The sequence below is a fragment of the Dromiciops gliroides genome, chromosome 1, assembly GCF_019393635.1.
Source record: "Dromiciops gliroides isolate mDroGli1 chromosome 1, mDroGli1.pri, whole genome shotgun sequence".
NCBI lineage: Eukaryota > Metazoa > Chordata > Mammalia > Microbiotheria > Microbiotheriidae > Dromiciops > Dromiciops gliroides.
In genome coordinates this window covers 462,218,355-462,228,676 of record NC_057861.1, presented here as the reverse complement: position 1 = coordinate 462,228,676, position 10,322 = coordinate 462,218,355, and the positions used below count along the sequence as shown (strand labels likewise).

General features: G+C 36.9%; 1 pseudogene; it reads left to right on the top strand.

Moving 5' to 3' along the window:
- Positions 1-821: 821 nt before the first annotated feature.
- Positions 822-10,322, top strand: part of LOC122750417 — a 197,114-nt pseudogene continuing 187,613 nt past the window's right edge.

Genomic DNA, 10,322 nt, shown 5'->3' with positions numbered 1-10,322 from the left:
TGAAAGTATCATAATCCTTCCATTCACCAGATTCTCAACCTTGATTTTATCCTTTATTCCTCATTCTCACTCACCCCACATATCCAATCAGTTGCCAAATATTATCATTTCTTTCTCCACAACTTCTCTCATATTTCCTGCTTTTCCTTTACTTACACTGCCTCTACACTAATTCAGACTCTCATCTTATTTGGCCTGGCTTTTTAAATACCCTCTTAATTGGTCTTTATTATAAAAATATATGCATAAAAGTTTATTTTAAATAATATCTACCAAAAGATTACAATTTTTGGTGGTAGTGAGAACCTAACCCCCTATTTCCCATAGGTTCAATGTATCAACATTTGCATTTTTGACTTTTGGGCCATTTTCTAGGAATGTTACCTTGAAAGTTGAGGATTGATTGCATGTGCATTTGTCTCCACCATTATAATGTAAGCTTCTTGAGGGTGGAGACTGTTTTTGTTTTTTGTTCATATTACCAACACAGATCAGTGCTTAGCAAGAAATAATAAGTATTTAATAAATTATTATAGGTTGATTAATTGATTAACCTAGGCCTAGATGACTGTAGGGTAGACATATATATGCACTACTTTCTAGAGTAGGAAAAAGAAAAGATCTTATCATAGGATTATATATTCAGTTCTCACTTTATATAAGTTTTCCTTTCTGAAGACCTCTCCTTAAAGCAACATGGGGAAAGGAGAGAGGGAGGAAGGTAGGAAAGGAACTGTGCCTGTGGAGTGAGGGGACCAGCACATAGTTCAAGGACACCAGGTTGGGGATAAAGACATAAGAACAAGAGGAGGATGTGGGACATGAGCCAGCCATATTGGTGTCTGTCAGGGACAGACACACTGAGGCCAGGCACAGACACAAACACAGGAGAGGAAGGCAACATTGGAGTGGGGGGATTGAGAGGACAAACAGTACAGAGTGCAGACCACCAGAGGACAACAAACATGTCAGGAATGGACAGGCAGGCAGGTTGGTGGAAAAGGACATAGGGTTCCTCTCTCCAAGCTGGAGGTCTCAAGCCAAGTCCCCATCCAGCCTCACAGCATAGCAGTGGTCACTCTGTGTGCTTCTGCTTTTAGTTGGAAGGTTATTTAAAGTTTTTTAGGAGTGGTGGTGGATAGTGTGAGGTTGGAGTGATGGGCTAAGGGGCAGGAAGAGAGAGAGAGAGAGAGAGAGAGAGAGAGAGAGAGAGAGAGAGAGAGAGAGAGAGAGAGAGAGAGAGTAGTTTTGTAAAGTTAGCATAGGCGGCTTTTTTGAATATGGAATTCTTTACATAAAGTTGAATTTGCATAATGAGAGTTTACTTAAGGTGAGAACTATCTGTACTCAGAGAGAATAACTCAGATACACTAAGAAAGGGATTCTTATATGGAGACTTTTTGTTTAAAAATATTTTTTATAACTATGTTTCTTTTTTTTTTTTTTTGGTGAGGCAATTGGGGTTAAGTGACTTGCCCAGGGTCACACAGCTAGTAAGTGTCAAGGGTCTGAGGGCGGATTTGAACTCAGGTACTCCTGAATCCAGGGACGGTGCTCTATCCACTGTGCCACCTAGCTGCCCCTACCACCTAGCTGCCCCAACTATGTTTCAGTATAGTTCATTTCCTTTGTAATTTTCTGTATTATATTTTATGCATTTATGAACATTATTTTAAGAAAGGGTTCATATGTGTCAATAGACTGCGTAAGGGGTCAAGGACACAGATAAGAATAAGAACTTCTGCATTAAGAGATAGTCCAAAAGGGTCTGGGCAGGAGGGGCTACAATAGATGATGCAGTGAATGGGGCAAAGAGAGTCCCTATGTTCTAGCCTTATCCATTTGCAGGCAGAATTACCAAGAAAGTATGTACTATAAAGGTTTCTTAAATAGAGCTGTTAGTCACCAACTTCATTATTTATATTTCAATATTTTATAAACTTCATTTTTAAAAATTGTGAGGATAACAGTTCAATTTAAAATATTATAAGTCAATTTAATATAAGATATTGAACAATGGAAAAAAAGCAAAGTTTGGAATGGCAGGCTTGTTGACTCAAGTAAATATTGTACTAATTTCCCAGAAGTCATGGGTGGTATCCCCATACATTGTAGTTTCAAATTCTGTGTAACCCCAGTGCCAAAGCCCAGTGATATGGGACTCTCTCCTTTTTAGTGGAGATCACTGCCTTGGTCTTGACTGATGAGCAGGGAGGAGGTGATGAGAGCTGTAAAAAGGAGAATCTCTTCAGTTCTCTTCAATCTGCAAAGTTGCTTCAGTTTCTTCAAGCCTCTTTTGGCTCTGTACTTGCTTTGGGCACTTCTGGCTTGCAGCTTTGAGAGAGAAGGTTTCTGAAGGAAAAGACTCAGAGCAGAAACTGACATGAGAGTCACTGGCAGTCTCCAGCATGCCTTTCTCCCTGGCTTGCTGCACTAGAGAGCTAGAAGAACTTACTTGCCCATGGGTGGGATCCAGGACTCTATTTAGGCTGTTACATTGCTCCCAATGGAAGAGTTCCTTCACTCTGTATTGTCTGGTATATATTCTTCTATGTATACTTTCTCTGATTTCTGTTTGTTATCAAACTGTATGAATGGCTTTCTTTAATAATTACTCTTCATTGTGGAATTGGTATTTGGTGGGAAGGGAGTTATGCCTTGGATATAAAGCTTGGCATCTACCTACTTTTCTTCAATTAATGAAATAGGGATCAGAAGTTATACTGAACCTAAAAAGTACATGTCCTGGACTTTTCTCATGTAATCATACAGAAGGGAGCCAATAGATATAATTCTAGCCTGGTAACCCCTCTTTTGGAGGACAACAGAGTAGCCAAAGCTTCTGGCCTCAAATGTCTGCTTCTTTTTCTCCTGTTAGGAATTAAATGGAGACTTTAGTTCAGGGGGGCTGGGGAGATGGGGAAGAGGTTAAAGATGTTTGTTTTTGTCTCCCTTTGAACCACACAATGACACCCCATGCAACGTGTAGGAGACAGCCCTTATTACATGAAGAACAAAAAACAAATTGTTTCCATTTTCCTAGCTTGTCACTTTGCATAGATCTTAGTCTCAAATACTCCTAGACTGTTAGTCATAATATAATATGTATTCAAGGGACTTAGAACCACATTTATCACCTTTCTTTGGTGTGAATAAAGAAGGCCAATATAATAGAACTATTCTTTTCTGTTTACACTTAGAGCAGCAACTTGTGTTGGCACGCCAGGGAAAAGTCTGCTGGAGAGCCCTAAAAACTCTATTTTATGAGTACTTCGAGCTGATAAGAGGTAAAGTATACAGTGCAAAGTATACTTCTTATCATATTTTATTGTTATTGTTGTTATCAAAAGATCACAATGATCACTATCATTAAAAGGGTTTAACCGTTGGTGCAGGAAACTAACAAGGCTCTTCCATAAAATGGTGTTGAAGTTGAAGTTGAGGTGAAGGGGAGAAATATATATATATATATATATATATATATATATATATATACACAGTTCAGCTTTTAGCACCCTTTGCTCTTCCTTTTTTTCCTGAAAGCTTGAAAATTATAACAGTGGTCCTTGACTGCTACAAGTCTAAATTCATTTTAAGGGTATAAATGAATTCTCTTCAGAGTCTTCTGATCTCTTTAAGCTCCAGGAATTTCTCCAATCAGAAATATACAATGCAGTCCACATTACCTCTGACCCAAGGTAAGCCCTTGGAAGCAGATTTGAAGAGAACTGCCTACACAGATACTCATATCTCTGGAGATATAAATGAAATACATTTATAGTGAAATATAAGGGACAAAATTATTCATTTTAGGGGTAATGGAATTCTACTACAGTGAAAACACTCCCCATCTATAGGATTCAAAAATGTGGTAAATCTTTCTGTGGTAAATTAGCCACTAAGGTTACTATGAAAGTTTGGAAACCTTTGCTTCTAACACTTACAGGCTGTGTGACCTTTGATAGACTGCTTAATTCTTTACTATTCTAGGACACTCTCTAGGATTATAAGTTGTAGAGAAAAATGTTGGCTTATATTGGTACAGAGTTTCTTCACCCAGGAGTTCGTGGTACTGACGAAATCACAGATCTGGTAATGTGATTATGATAAGATTTGGTATCCAAGATATATAAACAACAATATACTTATATATAATATAAACTATATTAGTTTTTAGAAAATAATAGCCTTTATGCAATAGATAAAATGGTCAAAGACTATGAACAAACATTTTTTAAAAGAACTGCAAAATGAAAAAAAGTTCCAAATCACTAATAACATGGGAAATACAAATCAAAATTGCACTTAGGTTTCACTCCAGACTGTGTGAATTGGCAAAATATGACCAAAAAATGGCAAGATAGCCACACTAATACTTTTGTTGATGGAGCTATCATTTGGTACAACTACTTTGGGAAAGCAATTTGGAATTATGCAAATAAAAGACTAAAATGTCCACACTCTTTGAACCAGAGATTCTGTTAACTGGGCTTATACCCCAAGGAAGCCATTGATGAGAAAAAAGTCAGCATATACTCCAAAATATTTATGGCAGAACATTTTTCGTGATAGCTAAGAATTATAAACAAAGTAGATGCCCATCAGTTGGGAAATGGCTAAGCCAATTATGGAACAAGAATGTAATGTAATAGTATAGTGCTGTAAGACATATGTAATATATTTTGCATGCAATTGGCATCAAACTGCTTGCTTTCTCCATGAATGGAGGCTGGAGGGAGGGAGAGAATTTGGAAGTCAAAATAAAATATAATGTTAAAAATTTAAAAAGGAAACAATGAGTGTTATGAATATAGAGAAACATAAAAAGATCTATATGAACTGATGCAGAACCAAGAAAAAATCTCTATCTCTATGTCTATCTCTCTCTGTCTCTATCTCTATCTATCTCTATCTATAGCTGTATCTTTATCTGTATCTGTATGTATAAAACACAACAATGTAAATGGAAAGAACAACACACTAAAAAAATCAAAACTAAATGTTACAAAATCATTAAGATCAAGTGGGACTCAAATGAAAAGATATGAGAAGATACCTTCAAGCCACCTCTTTATGGAGGTGGGAGGTCCACAGGTGTTGCACATTCCACATTTTCAGACTTTTTCAATGTGTTAACTGTGCTAACTTTTTTCCTCTCTAAAATACTATTTTTAACATGAGATGGTTTTCTGGGAGAGGGAGAGGAAGGGATACACGGGATACTATGGTGATATAAGAAACAAAATGTCAATAAAAATTATCTTTTTTAAAAGGAGACAACTGCAGTGGTCTAAGCAAAAGGTGACTAGGGCCAGTACTAGAATGGTGGCTGTGTGAGTAAAGAGAAGTGGATGAATTTTAGAGAATTTGTAGAAGTGAAGTTGATGATACTTGACAATTGATTGGTTATGGAGCAAGAAATTTAAGAGTCATGTGACTCTAAATTCTTGAACATGGTTCATTACAAAGATAATGGTTCCATAAGCAAAAATAGGAAAATTAAGAAGGGGGGTCATTTTAGAGGAAAAGATAATTTCTGTTTTGCATATGTTGAGTTTTAGGTGCCCATGTTCATGAGGGCATTCAACTGGTGATGTGGGGATAGAACCCAGTGGAAAGATGAGGGCTTATTTGGGTGACAACTGCATAAAGATGATAAGTGAACACAAGAATTTTCCCCAAAGGGTTCACAAAATTGAGCAGAGTCAGTTTTTATTGTTAAAAGGAAAAAGACCCTTTCTATTTAGACATATGTCTAAAAAGAGTTGTGGACTGGAGAGGGGAAGATGGGGAACTCACTTCCTTGTATAATAACCCAATCCACTCTAATTCTTAAGAAACTTTTATTTACACCAAACTTAAATCCGCATCTTTGCAACATCCATCCAAAGCTCCTACCTCTTCCCCCTGGGGCCAATAAGAATAACTTAGAGATCTCCCTCTCATTTCTCAAGCCCTGACAAACTGGATTTAAGTCTCAACACTAAACTGACACTGTTCTCCCTTATGCTACCCACAACTTCCTCTCTGCTAAGTCAATGTCCTTTTCTAAGTCTAAAACCTGCTTGACCTCTTGAATTTAAAAAAAAATAGTTCACAACTCTTTCCTCCTCATCACTCTCTAGTTGAAGTTTTAGTAATTTTCCTTTTGTTTCTCTTTTTAGTTCTCTGACTGTTCTTTGTCAACTTCCTTTGCTTGATATTCATCTATGTCCTATCTCCTATTAATGGTCCTCATGGCTCTAGTTCCTGAATCCTCTTTTCTTCTCCCTCTCCAATCTCAATAAGCCCATCAGTTATCATTTGTTTTGTTATCACCTCTATGAAGATTACTCAACAATCTTCCCATGCAGCCCTCAGATCCATTCAGGCATTACCGAGGGCTTATTGGACAACTCCACCTGGAGGTTCCATAGAGATCTCAAATTCAGAATGGAGCCCATGATCTTCAAAAAACTTTCTGCTAAACTTCCTTGCCTTGGGGAAAAAAAACCCAAAACAACTTTCAGCCAAACCTTCCCCTGTCACCCAGGTTTACAAATTTAGTCATCCTGGACTTTCATTCACTCCCAATTCCTGTGTTGTTAAATCCTATTAATTCCACCTTCACAAAATCCATATTCTCTTTTCTCTTCTCTCAGGTAGTTGGCACCTTTCACCTGAACTTTTGTAATAAACCCATAGACGGTTTCCCTCCTAATTTCTCCTCTCTTTCTCCCTTCTTTCACACAGCTACTTAACTCACCATCCTAAAGTGCAGCAACCATGTCCTCCTCACCTCTACCTGATTGGTTTCCTTCAAGACACAGCTTATGCATAATAGCCTCTATATGAAGTCTTTTCTGATTTGTCCAACTCCTAGTGCCCTTCCTTTCATATTGCCTTATATTTATTTTGTGCTTATTCTATATATCCCCAGGGCTGAGCACAATATATAGAAATTACTTAATAAATGTGTTGATGAGTTGGCAAACTGTCCAGTAGGTCAGCCAAACTGAAGAAGAAAGGTGTTCTAAGGGAGAGAAATGTGCCATGTATGTCAAGCAGGCCAAACCAAGGCCACCATTTTGACATCCATTTCTTCTATGATCTTTATAGAGACAGCCCAACATCTAGAGTTCAAGAACCCTAAGAATTTCATTGTCCTTTACTCCCACACCATAAAACCCGCTACCCACCTGTTCCCACCCTTATCCCTAGCCATCATGCAAGGGAGCAATCGCATGAAGATAAGAGATCTCTACTGCCTCTACCTCTACCTCTTCCACAGCTACAGATCCAGGAAAGAAAGTTTTTGCCACTAAAGCTCTCGTACTGTTTAGTGGTTCAGTATCAGAAATTGATATAGTTTTATCAATGCAGATAATATTGGTACTGCACCCCAATGACCAGTGGACCTTTCCATCTGAATAGCAAATGAAACCACATATGTGTTGTCTCCTTATTAGGATGAGAGGATGAGAGCTTTTTGAGACCAAGGGCTATCTTTTTTGTTTGTTTGTTTTTGTTTTTTTAGTGAGGCAATTAGGGGTTAAGTGACTTGCCCAGGGTCACACAGCTAGTAAGTGTTAAGTGTCTGAGGCCAGATTTGAACTCAGGTACTCCTGACTCCAGGGTCGGTGCTCTATCCATTGTGCCCCCTAGCTGCCCCCGAGACCAAGGGCTATCTTAATTTAATATGTATCTCTCCAGCACTTGGCAGAGAGCTTGTCACACAGTAAACATTTAATAAAGATTTTTTCTTAATTTATTCATTCATTGGAAAGATTTCAAACATATTTGTCAATTGTGGTTTTGGTTTTGAGCATGTCTCCTAATGAAGTCACATCAGAGTTGCCTTTGAACAAAGGAGAAAAAGAGGAAAAGTTGGTAATTCATTTATTAAGCACATTTGGGCCGTTATTGCCACCAGTATTAGTTACTTGGGTTTGCTTCATGTTTCAGGTCCCTTTAACTTTTTCTTCTTCCTGGTTAATTTTTAACTTTTAACTCCTCAACCTCTTTTTCTGCCCATCTGTTTTACTTCATAAAAACATTACCTCATTTGTAAAATGAGAGTACTGGGCTAAAGTCCCTTCTAACTACAAATCTTAGGATGGTTTCATTTTCCAAGTGTATTACTTATCAGCAATTTTTGCTTGGGATCCTGGAACTGAGCAAGGGTGTTATCATTGAGAGCTCTTTACTTTGCTTCAAAATAATAACATGACATAAGTGTAATTTAAGGCTGGAAGGGCTTATTTTGCAAATATATAATTTCCTGATATTCAAGAGACTATAAAATCTCACAAATTCATTTTAAAGCATTATGAATAATTTACATGTGAATGGATAAAAACTAAATTATGATCAAATTCCTCAGAGAAAACTTTTGGAGGACATAGAGAAGAGGGATACACTGATGGAAAGGGAAAAGGAGAGGAAGAATGGGGAGTGTAACAACAGTTCATTTGTGTATTTCCCCCCATCCCTTCAAGCATTTGTCATTTCTAATACATGTGAGGTGGTACCTCAGAGTTGTTTTTATTTGAATTTTTCTCTAATCAATAATGAGTGGATAAGGAAATGGCAACTGGAAAAAGAAATAGTTAACTACTCTGGTATTTTTGCCAAGGAAATCCCCAAATTGGGATTATGAGGAATCAGACATGACTGATTTGGAAGAACTAAAAAAAAACAATAATGATTTAGAGCATTTTCCACATGACTATAGATGGCTTTTATTTCTTCTTTTTTTTTTTTTTTGAGGCAATTGGGGTTAAGTGACTTGCCTAGGGTCACACAGCTAGTAAGTGTTATGTGTCTGAGGCCGGATTTGAACTCAGGTACTCCTGACTCCCGGGCTGGTGCTCTATCCACTGCGCCACCTAGCTGCCCCTGATTTCTTCTTCTGAAACCTGCTTGTTTATCTCATTCATTTAGCAATTGGGAAATTGTTCTTATTTTTTAAAATTTGAGTAAGTTCTATACTTAACATAGTTGGGAAATTAAGCCTTTATCAGAGAAATTTGATGAAAATTTTTTGATACTACTTCATTGTCTATGGTACCTTTTAGCATAATGTGGTTTTCCTGATTATCTCTTTTAATTAGACCCATTTTTGTTTTTGATTTATCTTAGGTGATTGATACCAATACCTTTTTTACTTTAGCCGAAGCATATTTACTTTAGCTTCAGCCCTTATTTTAACTCTGTGTGTCGTTCTCTTTCAAGTATTTCTTGTCAACAACATATTGTTTGATTCTACTTTCTAATTCATTCTTCTATCAGCCCAGTTCATCACATTTACAGTTATGATTACTATATATTTTTCTTCATCTCATTTTCTTCTATTTCTTCTTTTCTTTTTTTTTGTCCTGTCCCTCCTCAAAAGTCCATTTTGTTTCTAATCCTTGTCTTTCTTAATCCAACATCCCTTTTATGCTTCCCCTTTCTCTTATCTCTTTACCTTCCAATTTCCCTATTGGGTAAGTTACATTTCTATATACAGCTAAGTGTCTATCTATCTATTTATCATCTATCTATCATCTCTCTGTCCATCTATCTATCTATCTATCTATCTATCTATCTATCTATCTATCTATCTATCTATGTTCTTCCCTCTTTGAACCAATTCCACTAACAGTGAGATTCATGTACTGTCCACTCCTTCTATTTTCTCTTCCATTATAAAATTTCTTTCTTTTGTACCTCTAATGTAAGACAAATTTCCCCATTATACCTTTCCCTTTTCCCTTCTTCTGGTGCATTTGTCTTTTTCATTCCTTTATTTTTTGAGAGCATTCCAATACAATTGACTTATACTCATTTCCTCTTGTCCATATAAATTCCTTTTATTTTGTTGTTCAGTTGTTTCAGTTGTGTTCAACTCTTCATGACCCCATTTTGGGATTTTTCTTGGCAAAGATACTGGAATCATTTTCCATTTTCTTCTTCAGCTCATTTTGTAGATGAGGAACTAAGAGAAAAAGGGTTAAGTGATTTGTTCAAAGTCACACAGCTACTAAATATCTAAGATCAGATTTGAATTCACAGAGATGAGTCTTCCAGACTTCAAGCCTGGCACTTTATCCCCTGTGCCACCTATCTGTACAGTTAAACTCTTTTAACTGCCTTAATAATGATTAAGTTCTTAGGAGTTACATGTATCACCTTCCCATACAAGAATGGAAACAGTTTAACTTTATAGAGACCCTTATGACTACTCTTCCATGTTTACCTTTTCATGCTTCTCTTGAGTTTTGTGTTTGAATGTTGAATTTTCTATTCAACTCAGGGATGCTTGAAAATCATCTATTTCATTAAATATCCATGGTTTTCCC